The sequence below is a fragment of the Berghia stephanieae genome, chromosome 3, assembly GCF_034508935.2.
Source record: "Berghia stephanieae isolate SIO BIC M18660-M18661 chromosome 3, UCSD_Bste_1.3, whole genome shotgun sequence".
Classification (NCBI taxonomy): Eukaryota; Metazoa; Mollusca; class Gastropoda; order Nudibranchia; family Aeolidiidae; genus Berghia; species Berghia stephanieae.
Genome location: NC_088362.1, coordinates 83,697,091 through 83,714,731, shown reverse-complemented (window position 1 = coordinate 83,714,731; position 17,641 = coordinate 83,697,091). Strand labels below are relative to the sequence as shown.

General features: G+C 37.9%; 1 protein-coding gene across 2 annotated transcripts in view; it reads right to left on the bottom strand.

Moving 5' to 3' along the window:
- Window positions 1–5,960, bottom strand: part of LOC144968639 (uncharacterized) — a 29,328-nt gene extending 23,368 nt beyond the window's left edge. The window contains exon 1 of one of the 2 annotated variants that reach the window (XM_078907180.1): window positions 5,587–5,960. The gene's annotated coding sequence lies outside the window, so the exon portion shown is untranslated. The remainder of the gene's footprint in view (window positions 1–5,586) is intronic. The other variant, XM_078907181.1, reaches the window with a different exon arrangement.
- Window positions 5,961–17,641: the final 11,681 nt, after the last annotated feature.

Genomic DNA, 17,641 nt, shown 5'->3' with positions numbered 1-17,641 from the left:
CATCATCATCACCATCATCACCATCATCATCACCTTCCTTCCACAAACCCCATATATTATTGTACAAGGTACACACACACACACACACACAAAAACACACACACACACACACACACACACACACAAACACATACGAAGCCTTTACATTACGAAGCCCTTCAAAAATCCAATGGGATCAAAAGAACAACAAGAATAATCTGCTGTACTCTGAAAAAAACATATTTTCAAAATTTTGGCCAAAAACTTCGTCCTTCAAATATCGACCGATAAAAATAACCATCATCTTGTCAAAAAATCTCACTCCAGACTTCAAGGAGGTCATCAAGGTGAACCTATGTTTCGACTAGATGAGGCACCTTTTAATCAAAGGATATATGGAGGAAGATTTTTCTGGCCAAAATTTAAATAATGTCTTTTTTTTTTTTTTTTTCTTTTTTCAGAGTACGGCAAAGATAGACCGGATTGTGTCTATACAAGTAACTGCAGTATCGATCTTAAGGATCCGTATCGATTCCTTTGATGGCAGTGAGAGACATCGAACGTATCGGAATCAATCAACTATTCATTACAAAGACGACGATACTCATAAATAATGGCTCAGCCAAGTACTATAGCGTGGTACTTTTTCCAATAAACCTCATCATTGAATATTTTGTCGGGAAACGTTAACTCCAGTGATCGAAACATGAAAATAAAAATCAACTGATAAAAAAAAAAAAACCTCAGATTTAAAATAGGTGAGGTGTCAGACTAGACACTTTTGATAAGATCTGAGTCATCTTAATCGATCCATAATGAAAGTAAATTTTTTTCTGCCCAAACTGTAATAATGTGTTTTGACATTTTTTTCTTCTCTCGCCTGCATGGATGGGGTTTCTAAAGAAGTATGTCGTGTTGAATGTTACAAAGGGAATTGATTTTACTTGCATTTTGTCGTATCATATTCTCGTTTAGAATTTCAACAATAATTTAACAACCGGTAACTGTCAGTATGTGATTTAAGGTATTTGACTGGTTTGTGATCCTGTGGCATGACACTCGTCTTCGGACTTGTGAGTCCTGGATTCGAATCATACTCTGAGCGGCGCAAAGTTGAGTTCTTGCAAAAAGAACTTTACTCACATTCTCTCATTGTACCCAGCTGCAAAACGATTACCATTGGCATCATTTTCTCTGCCAAAGAAATATATTGTATTATTACCTTACAGACGTCATGCATTTTTCTTCAAGTAAAGCGGCGTTACCATTTTTCTGGGAGGCTTTGTTAAAGGTATTACAAATTATCAATGGAAATTCGACAAGACTATAGATGGACTAGTATAGATAAAAGACATATTGATAGACAACATTGATAAAAGATGGATGTAATGGTAAGTTAGATAAATAGACAGAGCGAGATATAGATATAAGATATATCAATAGATAGCGAAATAGATGGATGGACAGATAGAATAATGGATAGCTGGATAGGTGGATATATAAGTATAGGATAATCTGACAGGTAATATATATATATATATATATATATATATATATATCTATATATATTGCTCGATAGATGGCTAGATAGATAGATAGATAGATAGATAGATAGATAGATAGATAGACAGATAGATCAATAGATAAATAGATGGACAGATAGATCGATAGATAGATAGAATGATAGAAAGATAGAATGATAGATAGATAGATAGATAGATAGATAGATAGATAGATAGATAGATAGATAGATTGATTGATTGATAGATAGATAGATTGATAGATAGATAGATACTTTTTAAGTACTCACATATAAAATGGGAGATAATACAAGATTTTTATGACACATTCTTCTACAATTATTCGAAAGTATTTTTTTTTTTTTTTACTGTAAGGATAGTTAATATCTACATGGAACAGTTTAAAATTGATAACCAAAGACTCCAGGAAAATCAATCATTTCAAAAATGCTCTCGACAGGGAGCTCCATAACGTGAAATACGAATTTGATAAATACATTTTAATTGATTTATTTTTTGATTGCTTATGGCGCAAATGCTGATCATAGTTATGGTCATATTAATATCTTGAATTATCTTTTTTTTACCCGAGCCTTTTTTTTCTTTCTTCACAGGTAGACTATCTAATAGAACGTGTTTAAAATGCAATAAACAAACGTGCTTATGTATTTCTATTTTTATCTTAAATTATTTTTTGTCGTTTGCTATTTACCAGATTGAGGCGGCTAGGCCATGCATTATGCCGTTTTATTGAAGAACACGGTATATGCTATTTGGTTAACATTACATATACCTTCTGTGTTTTAAAAAAACAACGGCAGGATAGATAAAATATTTATAGGACGTCTATGTACCCATTGACTCAAAACAGTAGGTGTTTCGGGGTGAGCATAATACTTAAATTGAATTTAAAACATAACTCATAAAAATGTAACTTAAACTAAATACCTTCGATGGAGAGAGTTTTTTTTTTTTTTGGTTCTCAAACAAATAATTTTGAAAAATAGCTAAATTTACCAATTTGTGATATTTCTAAATTCAAAACTTAGTTTTTCTGAATTTGCTTTCAATATTTTATGTACAGATATTAATATCACAGATACACTTTTACATTTATTTTTGTTTAAATTCACTATAGGTCATTGCTTTATGAATGTCACCTCATTACCTATAACACCCCACACCGATCTCAAAAGATTACCAAACATCAACTATAGTATAGCCCTCAACAAAATCAGAGACATGGCATCAAACAGATAGGAACGGGAATTCCTCGGCACAGAAAACATCAAGGTTGCTAAGGTTGAATGTCGGTCCACTAAGTCAGCGAGCTGCTTTAAGTCAAATCCCTTGCTTTTATGAAGTCATGAGATAATATTATACAACGATTATTTTGTATACCCAATTTACTTATGAATAATAAAAAATTATGTATTTATTTATTTAGACGTCTAGCTAAATTTTTTTTTTTTAGAAAATTCCCTTTATTCATCCCATAAGGGAAATTTGTCTCTAGGGTCTATTCAAAGGGAACTGGAATATCCCAGGCGTAAGCCGCAGTGCAGTGCCGCAAACTGAGCTAGGGTGAAGTGACTTGCTCAAGGCTACACAACGTAGCGGATATTCGAACTCGGTACCTTTCGGGTATGAATTAAAGACCTTACAGCTGAGCCACGCTGCTCCATTTATTTATTTATTTATTTATCTATTTATCTATTTATTTATTTACTTAATTCAAGACAACATGATACCAGTTTGATGACGCTATTTACCAATGTGACCCAACGTCTCTAAACGGTATTATAATATGTGGGAGTGATATCGATGCTCAAAATAAATTGAATTTATAGAAAGAAAGGGGAAAAAACACCCAACAGAAACTTGGTGTAATTGATAAAGGTATCGAGTAGAATAACTATGTAAAATAAATAAATAAATATGTAACCCATGTCCTCGAAACGGTTTCATGCCTTAGTGACATTGATTTTAAATAATAATTAAATAAAATGAAATTCCTTTATTCATCCCACAGTTGGAAATTTGTCTCTAGGATCTATTCCAAGGGAAGACTGGAATAGTTCAGGCGACAGCCGCAGTACAGCGCCGCAAATTGAGATAGGACGAGGTGACTTGCTCAAGGCCACACAGCGCAGCGGCGGGTGATCGAACTCGGAACCGTTAAGGTACGAAGCAAGGACCGTACCTATGAGCCACACTGCTCACGTAGAAAACAAATTTTATAGTCAAACATAAAGATAATAATATGCGCTTGGCTAAGAAGCTCACAACATTGCCATCTGGAAGTATAACGGACCAACACACAAAACTTTGTGTAATCTTAAACGTTTATAGTCTGGTTAATACAGTTTAGTGAGAATAACTCATAAACGCGGATGGCAAAAAGCCATAACAAAGACATGAGTGACGTCAAATTCATTCTATCTATAACGCAAATGCTGCTGCTTGACGCTCGAAGAAATAATAACAATAGTCAAATGAAGTGGAAGCTTTAATTTAATTGCCGAAGACAGATAATGTGGACGTTTCGGGTTGCCCCTTTGTCAACAAAACATGAATGATATACTGGAGACGAATGCACAAAGGCATTAGCTGATAGTCCGTCTCACGCTAGATAAACCGGGATAAACTCTTACTCTATGAGCCAATTGGCTCTGACTACTTCACCACGACATAATAATGGGTTGCATATATGGCAATATCATCGCTTGCAATTAACTTTTTTAGGAGAGAGAGGAAATAATAATTAACACACGGGGAAATATGTAGCTATAGCAATAAGGAAATGGTCACTTAAAACTTACTTGACCCGAAAGCTTAAATCTTCATTTCTATTTTAAAGAGATAATAACAGTTACAAAAAATTCTTTGTTTGCTAAATAGAATGAATGAAATTGACGTTCGGCTTTTTTTCAGACCGCCAGTTATGTGCTACTTCTTTCTCTCTAAAGTCCTTCTACCAGACTGTAAACAATACATACTTTTGTGTGCTGGTACGATTCAACCCGTGGGGGGGGGGGGGGGGGGGGGGGGGGCATAACAGGTGATGACTGAATCTGAATTAAAAGTATCAATAGCTTTAAACATTTTTCTACTTACACAAAGTCAGTTTTCCAATTAACTATTATTTTCGAGGGCTTTATCACCACTTAAATTACGAAGTAAATTCTCCAATTCTCTGTCTCCTCGTCATTTTCATAAAATTCCGTTCTTTTCCTCCTCCTCCTCCTCCTCCTCCTCCTCCTCCTTCTTCTTCTTCTTCTTCTTCTTCTTCTTCTTCTTCTTCTTCTTCTCTTCTTCTCATCTTCATCATCTCATCATTATTTTATTATTATTATTATTATTATTATTATTATTATTATTATTATTATTATTATATTATTATTTATTATTATTATTATTATTATTATTATTATTATTATTATTATTATTATATTATTTCTTCTTCTTGAGCTTTTTTTTTTACATTACAAAAAATTGACGTTCGGCTTTTTTCATCTTCTCTAGTCTACTAACTACTACTACTACTACTACTACTACTATATCTACTACTACTACTTCTACTAACGACTATACTACTACTACTACTACTACTACTTACTAACTACTACTACTACTACTACTACTACTACTACTACTACTACTATACTACTACTACTACTACTACTACTATACTACTACTATACTACTACTCACTACAACAACACAACAACAACAACAACAACTACTACTATACTATATACTACTACTACTACTACTACTACTACTACTACTACTACTACTACTACTACTACTACTACTTAGCAACTTATACCTACCTACCTGCCCACCAACTTACTAATCATTACTCCCACTATCACAACCCATTTACAAATCACACGATAAATAATGAGATTGAGAACATTTGAAATCGTAGACATAATCAGAAACCTCATTCTTTCTTCAAGTTGGCAAATAAACGTAGATAATAGTGTTACCCACTTAACAACGCAAATTAGGTGCATAAATCAATACAACAATTAAATAAAAACATAACAACATGGAAAAAAATGTTTCTAATAATATTTACCCGTGCTTATTTTTATCCGTATAAACTGAAACGATTCATAAGTCATAAATAAACACCAGACATACGAAATGCACACCATACATTCCTATGGTTGAAATGACCGGCGAAATTATGCAGTGTTTTCAATACAAGTTTGATTGAGGTACAGTCGAATGTAACACATCGCTCTCACGTATTATGTATGTAGTGTAAAGGAAAACACGCCTTGCTCAAACCAGCAAGCTGAGATCTTATTCATGTGGCTGTGTTGGCGTATTGCCAGCCGAGCCAAAAAAGACGACGACCGCCGCCGTCACTACAACTACTACCACTTCCACTATCATTACCATCGCCGCATAAACCACCACAATCATCGCCACCTTTACCACAACTACAGCCACCGCCAACAACCGTGTTTAAGTATGTACAACAACCTCGTATAATATCATAATTACAATAAGTATTGATAGTGATAACACCATTGTTTGATATAATAATTATTTTATTATTATTGTTGTAATAATTTAGAAAACAGAGAGTGGTGAACGATGAGCTTAAGTGTTTGACAGCTGACAGGTACATAGTACTTATTGGATTGTAGTATTGACAAGTCATTTGACTCCCCCTCCCCCCCCCCCCCCCCCCCCCCCCCCCACACACACAAACACACACTCTGCCCCTTTGACGCAGGGTGAGTCGGGGAAAACAACATAAGAAGTTAAACATAATATCACGAATGTAAGTATTTATTCTATTGAATGTGTGCTCTCTTGGTATAACACTCGGCTTATGACCTGCGGCGACTCAAAGACGAATCCCTCGGAAAGACACTTTACTCACATTCTCTCACTACAGTCAGGCGTATAATGAGCAGACACCTGGCCGGTAACAGCGTTGTCTTCAAAGAAAAAATAATAATTGTGCCTTAGAGGCATCGTGCTATGCCTTTATGTTCAATTTTATTTGATTGGGACTTCTTGTAAAGCGCTTAAGTTGAAAACTTCTTGTAAAGCGCTTGAGTTGAAATTGAGCTTTATGAAATCTCATTATAAAGCGTTCTTTTGTTGTTGTAGCAAAATCTTGAGGGGTCTGAAGAAGGCCAAAGGCGAAACGTCGTTTACTTTGTTTTGTATGTTTTATAAAAGTCATTTTTACTCCCTTTATTTTACTATACTTTTGCTATTGTCAACCTCATAATTTAACAATTCAGTATGGCAATCAATCTTTAGCATTTTGATACTTTGTGTAGCGAAATTGTCACATGGTGGTCATCTGACCGTCACCGACTTGTGAAATTTTTACTCAAAACACCGATATTCCAGTGTGGTTTTATTCTGGACATTTGCAATGTCCTCTTAACAGGTTTCAGTTTGAAATGATCACTTGGCGGTCACCTGACCGTTACCTTCTTCTGAAGGTTTAAGTAAAAAACAAAACAAAAACAAAACAAAAAAAACAAAACATCGATAATAAAGTGTAACTTTTCCTTGACATCTATAAACTCCACTTTCAATAAAAATGATTTGAATTTCTTCATCCAATTGTTTTTTATAAATATTTTGGTGTGGTTTTTTTGTTGCATATTTTACTTGAGCATTTAACTTAGGTATTTTGTTTGTTTTGTTTGCTTTTGTCAAAAGATATAATATTGAGGTGACACCGATGCTAAAAGGGGACATGAAAGTTTGTTTTTAAAAATGTAGTTCATCGGAGCCATTCGGCCCATGGAGATACATCCCAGTTACTACAGTGTTAAACGGACAATAGCAATTTGTTTGCTACCCTTATTCTAGGCCGATTGTCCATCGCAAAGTCCAATAAACCCAGCTGCCCAATCACTGTTGGGGGGGGGGGGGTCAGAAAATTTTTTGACTTCATCAGGGATCGATCTCGGTCTTTTTGTGTGTGAAGAGAGTATTTTACCAACTGAGTTATCGGGGTACATACAAAAAATGTTAAAAGATTACACCCTTCCGCCACAGCATCATAAGATCCCGTCGCCTAGGACTGTAGATAATCCATCAAACAGGATTCTGAAGTCAACAGGAATCACCCATGTTGTCCAAGTGAGCAAATTGGGGGTTAATAGTCTTGCCCAAGGGAAAAAATAAACGAAAGTGCCTGAAGTCGGGCTCGAACCTGCAACCTTCCGGATCACAGTGCAATGCTTTAACCACTCGGCCACTTCGCCCCCTGGGACACATCGGGACACATACCTCCAATGAAACTTGAAATGATCAGAAATGTGATATTTCAGTATTGTCACTTTAACCCTCTCCTTACCACCACAGGAAAATCGTCATATTCGTCACGATGCAGTCAACAATTTTCTCATTCTAATTTCTTTTGTACATCACAAAATTTAAAGAATTTTATTGATATAGCTATAAAAACTTAACAGTGCGTTGTAGAGCTCATTTTGCTTTTCTGTTTGAGTAAAAAAAAATATTTTTGTGTTGGGTGGGTGTGAAGTTTCGGGGGAAATTCTTAAAAAGAGAGAGAGAGAGAGAGAGAGAGAGAGAGAGAGAGAGAGAGAGAGAGAGAGAGAGAGAGAGAGAGTTAAAATATTACATTAATTTTCCTCAATAAAGAATAAGGAATTAAAGTTAAATAAAAATAATAATGATAATAATTCTTCTTTTCAACAACACAGCGACAGCAACAAGAAACATATTACCAAAGTCTCATACTTTGGACTATAAATTCAATTTTTGGCATCGGAATGACTTAGACATAATTTGGTTTTGAGGCAGTAGATAGCAAATTAGAATTAAGCAGTCCATGAAACGAATTTAACGATAAAATGTATATATATACATATATATCATATTATATATATATATATATATATATATATATATATATATATATACATACACACACACACACACACATATATATATATATATATATATATTATATATATATATATATATATATAATACTTCAAATATAATTATGATTATTATCAACTTCTACAATATTGTTTCGACCATCGCTCTCATCAGAAGTCTTCCTGATGAGAGCGATGGTCGGAACAATATTGTAGAAGTTGATCATAATTATACTTGAAATATTTTATGAATAATAATGAAATGATAATGAAAATGAATGAATTTATATAGCGCCTAGATCCACAATGTGCTCAGAGGCGCTTAACAATGCAAATAAAACACAACAATAAATCGATAATTTAAGCATAAAAGCTATCATATTGGAATAGCGTTGATCAATCTGTAATTTAATTACCACGCACTGTGCTACAAGATGAAAATTTAGGATATCTATAACATGTAGACCTAATAGAAATGTTAAACATCAAATGATTTCCAAAAGAGATATGTTTTGAGTTTCTTTTTAAAGTTTTCAAAAGTTGGACATTTTTTGAGGGATGAAGGCAGTTGGTTCCATAAGACGGTTGCCGGCTGGCTAAAAGATCTGTCGCTAAAAGACGATCTACAGCGAGGAACATGGAAGAGATCATGACCACTGGATCTAAGTTCTCTCTCCGGCACATAGAAATTAACCATGTTTTGTAGGTAAACAGGAGCTGTCTTATTAAAACATTATAGCTCCTTTTATCAAAAAGTAGAGCATTATTATTTCATGGTTTTTGTTTTTATAATATATATATATATATATATATATATATATATATATATATATATATATATATATATATATATATATACGAGTATATATATATATATATATATATATATATATATATATATATATATATATACCATATATATATATATATATATACATGTGTGTGTGTACGCGTGTGCGTGTGTGTGTGTGTATGTGTGTGCGTGTGTGTGTGTATGTGTGTGCATCACAGCCTGAAGTGAATACAAATCTGTTAGAGGCTGTAGCTGTGGACTTCAAAAGGTCATGTATTGTACAAAAAGGAATTTAACAATAGCTTCAAACTGAAAAGAAATGCCAAACACGGAACGTTACGAACTCAAAGCCCTTCTTCAGTCAATTACAAAAGCTATGAAATCGGCCGTCTGTCTGAAACTAGAGTGATGATTTACGTTTTTACTGGGTTTTTTTTTAATGATATAAGGGGTTTGAACCGTTTGTGTTTGATATGTTGTTCTCTGTGGAAGTAGAAAACGGTAGGGGCTGCATGAAGCCGGTGATCGTAAAATACTAACGAAAGAGTGAAAATGTTCACACTTCCGTTAGTATTCTCTGTGGAAGCTTTTATTGTTATTATTCGTACACCAATCACTACAGGCTGGCGAGACAATTTATCAAATATTTCCAAATCCTTTCAAAACGATTTTACGTACGAGTGAATCAAATCCTGAATTAAGATTCAATTCTAAGCTGACTATATAAATATTGATTCATAATTAACGACAAGAATTCTTCTTTCGATTTTAAATAAGATTTCTTTTTCAAACCAGTGTTTTCTAATATGATGCCAGATTGATGGGCCGGGTTACAAATGTAGTACTCTGATCTTATTTATTTGTTTTAATTGATGTTCGCGCATGATCGCGAGCGCACACACATACACACTTACACACACACAAACACACACACACACACACACATATATATATAAATATATATATATATATATATATATATATATATATATATTGTTTGTTTTGTTTTTTATTAGATTGCAATTAATATAAAAACATGCAGGTCAGTTAAGATTTTAAAATAACACCGCTTTTATGTAGCATTTTTTCATCGTATATATATATATATATATATATATATATATATATATATATATATGTGTGTGTGTGTGTGTGTGTATATATATATATATATATATATATATATATATATATATATTTATATATATACACACACACACACACTTGACGATCGATAAGGTTGTGTCATTGTTGTGAATATATCATTTGTAGGGATCTCCAGCCGTAAACAATCGTACGGCTAGTGACCTTGGCAATGGTCATTCCTACTTCCGCTCTGCCTCGTCCCGAGCTGACCCGGCTCATATAAAGCCGAGTGGACCTCTCGATTCACAGACTTACCGACACACTTACCTACAGACTTACCTACACACTTACCTACAAACTACCTACTGCACACTTCACACTTACCCAGATTCTTACTACACTTGCTCCTAGACTTACGACACTTACTTACCACACTTCGATACAACAGACGACTTACTTCACTACTCTTACTTACGACACTAGATTCAGGGTAAGCCATATTTTTATACTAACTATAACTTTATCTATTTAATATATATTTTTAACTCAGTAATTCCGTGATTCACCGGCCATCTGGACCCATCCTAGCCATGGAGTCCTACAGCCAGAATACCGAGTTCTGGCAATCACGGTAGTTACTACAATGGCGTCACGAGCGAAAACTTTTTTCTACTTTTTACATTATCCATTTTATTATTTCCTACCGTCGTATTTCGTTGAATGGGATTTCGAATTTCGTTGATTTTTACCGTGTGAATACTTCGTTATTTTTCATCATGTATTTTCTACTATAATTCTTATATTAAATCTTGAATGAATTCTGTGCTGTGATATTGGTGATAGGTATGACCACGCCCCCTTCCCTTTTCTTTCAGTTGTAGGGAATTTCAGTTCGTGAATTTTGTTTGATCGTGTCAAGGTCGTCCTTGTCCTTGACTCCAAGGTCACACCTGTCTGGTGACCTTGTGGACGGTTTCATGTTTCATGATTTAAAAAAAAAATTTTTTTTTACATTTGATTTCTTTTTTATTCTTTTTACTGGAAATATTTTTTGTTGTTTTGTTATTGCCTATAACTGATTAGTGATTAGTTTATATCTTTGGTAATTTATTGTGAATTCTTGTGATTTGCTTTGTCCTTGACTTGACTTTGTTTACTGCTTATGACTGTGATTAGTTGAGTTCTTGTGATCTGATCTGTCCTTGACTTGATTTTGTTTGTCCAGTGCTACATTGTGATTGTGGTTACACTTTCTATTGATTTTATTATAATATATCATCAGTTATTATTTTTCTTTCACACACCTTCCTCTCCTGAGAGGATCCCTTGGTGATTTGTGTGGTTCATTTTTATTTTTTTTAAGTCTGTTTTTTTTTTCTTGATTTGTTGTTTGATGATCACTCGGGCCCGGCGGCATGGTGCGGTGAGATGTTGGAGCATAATCTGACCATGGCTGCAGCCTTGGGGAGTGGTCTATCTTTTAACAGACCGTACCTATTTTCATATTTAGTATAATTTTGATTTATTGTTTGATGGTCACTCGGGCCAGGCAGCATGGTGCGGTGAGATGTTGGAGCATGATCCGACCATGGCTGTGGCCTTGAGGAGTGGCCTATATTTCAATAGACCATACCTAGTTGTTTTTATTTAGTATTTGTACAATTTTGATTTATTGTTTGATGGTCACTCGGGCCAGGCAGCATGGTGCGGTGAGATGTTGGAGCATGATCCGACCATGGCTGCGGCCTTGAGGAGTGGCCTATCTTTCAATAGACCATACCTAATTTTTTATTTAGTATTTGTATAATTTTGATTTATTGTTTGATGGTCACTCGGGCCAGGCAGCATGGTGCGGTGAGATGTTGGAGCATGATCCGACCATGGCTGCGGCCTTGAGGTGTGGCCTATCTTTCAATAGACCATACCTAATTTTTTATTTAGTATTTGTATAATTTTGATTTATTGTTTGATGGCTACTCGGGCCAGGCAGCATGGTGCGGTGAGATGTTGGAGCATGATCCGACCATGGCTGCGGCCTTGAGGAGTGGCCTATCTTTCAATAGACCATACCTAGTTGTTTTTATTTAGTATTTGTACAATTTTGATTTATTGTTTGATGGTCACTCGGGCCAGGCAGCATGGTGCGGTGAGATGTTGGAGCATGATCCGACCATGGCTGCGGCCTTGAGGAGTGGCCTATCTTTCAATAGACCATACCTAATGTTTTATTTAGTATTTGCATAATTTTGATTTATTGTTTGATGGCTACTCGGGCCATGCTGCATGGTGCGATGAGATGTTGGAGCATGATCCGACCATGGCTGCGGCCTTGAGGAGTGGCCTATCTTTCAATAGACTACACATGATTATTTGTATGTTGCTTGTCATGGCTTTTGATTTGATAGTTCTTTGAGCATTTAAATTTTGATTTATTGTTTGATGGTCACTCGGGCCGGGCAGCATGGTGCGGTGATATGTTGGAGCATGATCCGACCATGGCTGCGGCCTTGGGGAGTGGCCGATCTTTCAATAGACCATACATAATTACTTGTGCATTAATTTTCTTCATTTTGATTTGTTGTTTGATGGTCGCTCGGGCCGGGCAGCATGGTGCGGTGAGATGTCGGAGCATGATCCGACCATGGCTGCGGCCTAGGGAGCGACTATCCTACAATAAACAACCCCATGTTATTATTGATCATTGCTTTGTGGTTTTATTGGTTGGAGGTCACTCAGGTCAGAGAGCATGGTGCAGCGAGATGTTGTAGCATGCCCTGACCATGCTGTGGCCTCGAGTGACAGACCAGCCAATAGATAGTGTTAGTTCCCTAGGTTTGCTTTCGAATGGCCACTGTGATTGGGCAGCATGGTGCAGTGACATGTCGGAGCATGTCCTGACCATGGCTGCAGCTGTGGAGATGACCACTCGGAAGCAACCATTTGATGATAGTTTGGATTCACTGAGTTTGATGGTCACTCGAGCTTGGTGGCCTGCGCAGAGAGATGTTTGTGCATTATCTGTTGCGACCAAGGTTCGAGTTGGAGGACCTAATTCTCAGTGAATCACATGATACATATTGTGATGTTCATGCTCAGGTCGCGCACCATGGGTCAGTGAAGTGTTGGTGCACGACATGGCCATAACTGCGACCTGGAGCAATTGCTTTGCTGTGAAGATGTGTAGATTGTTGTTATCATTAGATTACTCTGTGATCTTTACTCTATTATATACAAATGCTTCATATATTATATTTTTACATTTGCTTGCTTTGGCATGAGCTTGGCCTAATTATATTGTTTTGGCTTCATGCTTGTGCTAGTTTTATTACTTGGCTTTAAGCCCGCTCGATTTTGTTTTGTGCTTTTAGCTTGCATTGATTGCTTGCATGGCGTAATAGTTCCTTGAGGTTACACTATAATTTGCTTCTTTGTTACTGACACTGTTTCCCATAGTCTATTCTCAGAAGATTAGGATAATCGTGTCAGTGAATATCATCATGGTGAATAAATTCTAATGGACTACTGCTCTTTTGAGCAGCCCATGGATTATTGTCTCTGAGCAGACTGCCAGACAGTTCGTCCTGCCCTATCAGGAGAGTATAGATGACCAAGAAAGACTTCTGTAGTTCCAAGAACATCGTTAAGTTTATGAAGTCTCTGCAGCCTCAGGAAGCCAATAATTATTAATTTACACTCATGGTGCCCAAAATGGATGATACCTTCACTGATGCTCCAGAACCCAAGGACCCTTTCGATACCGACGACCACTGCTGATATAAGAAATAAGGAAGCCTTGGCACTAGGAGACAGTGGGGATTCGAACCCAGCACCAGAGTGCAGAAATGTAAAGAAGCCCCGCCATCTAGACTGCATTCAGGACGAGGAGGGGCCTATTTGAATTCAACAAGCTGCCATTTGGACTCTGCAATTCTATAGCACCTACAGCAGAGTAATGGACCTCGTCTTGAAGGACTTACACTGGAACTCTGTCTTGGCCTACTTGGACGACATCTGTGTACTGGGGAAGTCCTTCCAGGACCACTTCAACAACTTGAGGGAAGTGTTCACCAGACTTCGTGCCTTCCGGCTGAAGCTCAAACCCAGGAAATGTGAGCTCTTCAGGAAAGAAACAAAACTTCTTGGTAGGAAGGTAGGAAGAAACCAGTTGTCTATGACAGAGGAATCAATTGCCACTGTACGGAATCGGCCAGCACCTACGTCATTAAGGGAATGGAGAAGTTTTTGGGCTTAGCTAATTACCACCGCTTCTTCGTAAAGGATTTTGCCGGAATATCAGAACCACTCGCACGACTTCTGAGAAAGAAAATTTTCATCTGGGGTGATGAGCAGCAGGCAGCCTTTGGGGAGATCAAGCTACGCCTTACTTCCCCACGGTCTTGGCCATTCCCACTACGACAGGCCACTTCATCCTCGATACTGATGCTTCAGATTGCGCCATCGGAGCCGAGTTGATTCAGATCCAAGAAGAGGAAGAGAAGGTGATTGCATATGGGAGCTTCACCCTGACACCCCTTCAGCGGCGCGATTGCACTACCAGGAAGGAGCTACTTGCAATTGTGCGCTTTACCAATCACTTCCGTCACTACCTCTTAGGCAGCGAATTCACTGTATGAACGGATCATCGCTGCCTTACTTGGCTCATGAACTTCAAGAGGATTGAGGGCCAACTGGCCCGATGGATCGAAGAACTCAGTCAATACAACATGAGGATAGTTCACCGCTCTGGTTCACTGCACATGAATGCTGATGCCTTATCTCGACCTCCCACGACGGACACTTGCCAACACTACCGTCCTCACAAGGCGTTATCAGAATTGCCTTGTGGCGGATGCGCATATTGCACCCGAACACAGGAGAGATGGGGAACCTTTGAATCAGAAGTAGACAACGTCGTCCCCCTCGGGTCCCCTGACACAATTGTCACTGGGTTGGATATTATAAACGAGGGCGGATGTAGGACACAGCTCAGAAGATTGGACGACACTGCCCGAATGACGTCAGGAAGGAACTGCACTATCCCCCTCGGGTCCCCTGACACAATTGTCACTGGGTCGAATATCATAAACGAGGGTGGACGCAAAGTGCGACAGATCAGAGGATCGAACAACTCTACCCGGATGACGTCAGGAGTGAGCTGTGCTGTCCCCCTCAGGTCCCCTGACACAATTGTCAATGGGTTGAATATTACAATGAGGGTGGACACAAAATACAAGTCGTAAGACAAGACGACTCGACACAAGTTGGCCTTGACGACATTGACATGGAGGATGTCAGGAAGCTGCAGTCGGATGATCATCACATGACCCACCTGCTATTATGGCTGAAATTAGGAGCAGACCCAGAAATGTCGGACTTGATGTTGTCCGGCCAGGAAGAAAAGTTCTACTGGGTGCACCGCAACCTGTTCTTCCTGATCAATGGAGCCTTATACAGAAGAGACGAAGGCCCACGAAACCTCCTTGTCATACCTACGCCTTTAACAAATTGATGTTAGGAAGGAATTGAGCACACCGGTGGAATTGGTTATACCAGGGAAACGTACAAACCCACAGTCTCCTGAAGATTATGTCAACTCTCTACAGCAGGGGTTAGAGATAGCCCACGAGACTGCGAGAACCACCCTCCGAACTGAGCTCAAGAGGACGAAGAGGGACTACGACATCAAAGCCCACGTCCATTCCTTCAAGAGGGGACAGGCGGTTTATTACCCGGAGCACGCGATTCGGAATCGCAGGCAGCCCTGGAGAAATTCCACTAGACGCTCGAGGACTCCTCCAATCACCTCGAGACTTGGGAATAGATCCCGGACCTCCGCCGTCGCCTCTAACTCTAACCAGGAACGGAGGCCCCGTGACCGTAGGAGACGGTCCCGCTCGCCCCGTCGGGCCCACAGAACTAGTACCCCGGCCCGACAGAGCCGCGATCGGCCTCCCAGCAGGCATAGGAGGGAGGACCAAGAGCAAGCCGACCGCCGAGACAGATCTCGCCGCCGCCGGGGGGACTTCCGCAGCCTGCGGAATCAGCTTAAGAGGGCCAGGCAGGAGCTGGCCTCCCTCCGGACCGAGGCAGCTGAGGTCACCCGTCTCCGGGAGGAGAATAAAAGAATGAAGGAGAGGGAGCCCTCGATGGAGCTGTCCCTCCACAGCTCTGTCTTAGACAGCTAGATGCTAGGGCGAGCAACCGTGTAAATAGATTTATTTTTGCCCCTGCCCCAGGAAAGGGCTTTCCTTTTATTTCAGCCCTAGGTAAGGGCTTCTTTATGTTTTGTTCGGCCCTAGGAAAGGGCCTTCATTTTTATTTTACCCCCCTTTTTTTGTTGCTACGCCCTAGATAAGGGCTCCTCTCCTGTAGTTCACCGTAATACCAAGAGCTCCAGAAAGGTGCAGGTGAGTACCCCACATCCAGCCACCCTGCCCTTTTTGAGGGGGGAGCAGTGTAGGGATCTCCAGCCGTAAACAATCGTACGGCTAGTGACCTTGGCAATGGTCATTCCTACTTCCGCTCTGCCTCGTCCCGAGCTGACCCGGCTCATATAAAGCCGAGTGGACCTCTCGATTCACAGACTTACCGACACACTTACCTACAGACTTACCTACACATTTACCTACAGACTACCTACTGCACACTTCACACTTACCCAGATTCTTACTACACTTGCTCCTAGACTTACGACACTTACTTACCTCACTTCGATACAACAGACGACTTACTTCACTACTCTTACTTACGACACTAGATTCAGGGTAAGCCATATTTTTATACTAACTATAACTTTATCTATTTAATATATATTTTTAACTCAGTAATTCCGTGATTCACCGGCCATCTGGACCCATCCTAGCCATGGAGTCCTACAGCCAGAATACCGAGTTCTGGCAATCACGGTAGTTACTACACATTGATAAGGCCCAAGGAATATGAATATCCCCTTATATTATCGGGCTGCTAGAGTTGGAATAATTTGTTTATCGTATCGTCGATCGAACTAGTCGACCTTTTGTCTTATCTGTTTGCTTTTAATATTTCTTACCGTTTGTAACCACATACTCCTGCTGATAATATTAAAAATAATAATGATAATACTATGATAATTATTATAATAATGATAATAGTAATAGTAATGATATAAAATAATAATAATAATAATAATAATAATAATAATAATAATAATAATAATAATAATAATAATAATAATAATAATAATAATAATAATAATAATAATATAATAATAATAATAATAATAATAATAATAATAATAATAATAATAATAATAATAATAATAATAATAACAATAACAATAACAATAATAATATAATAATAATAATAATAATAATAATAATAAT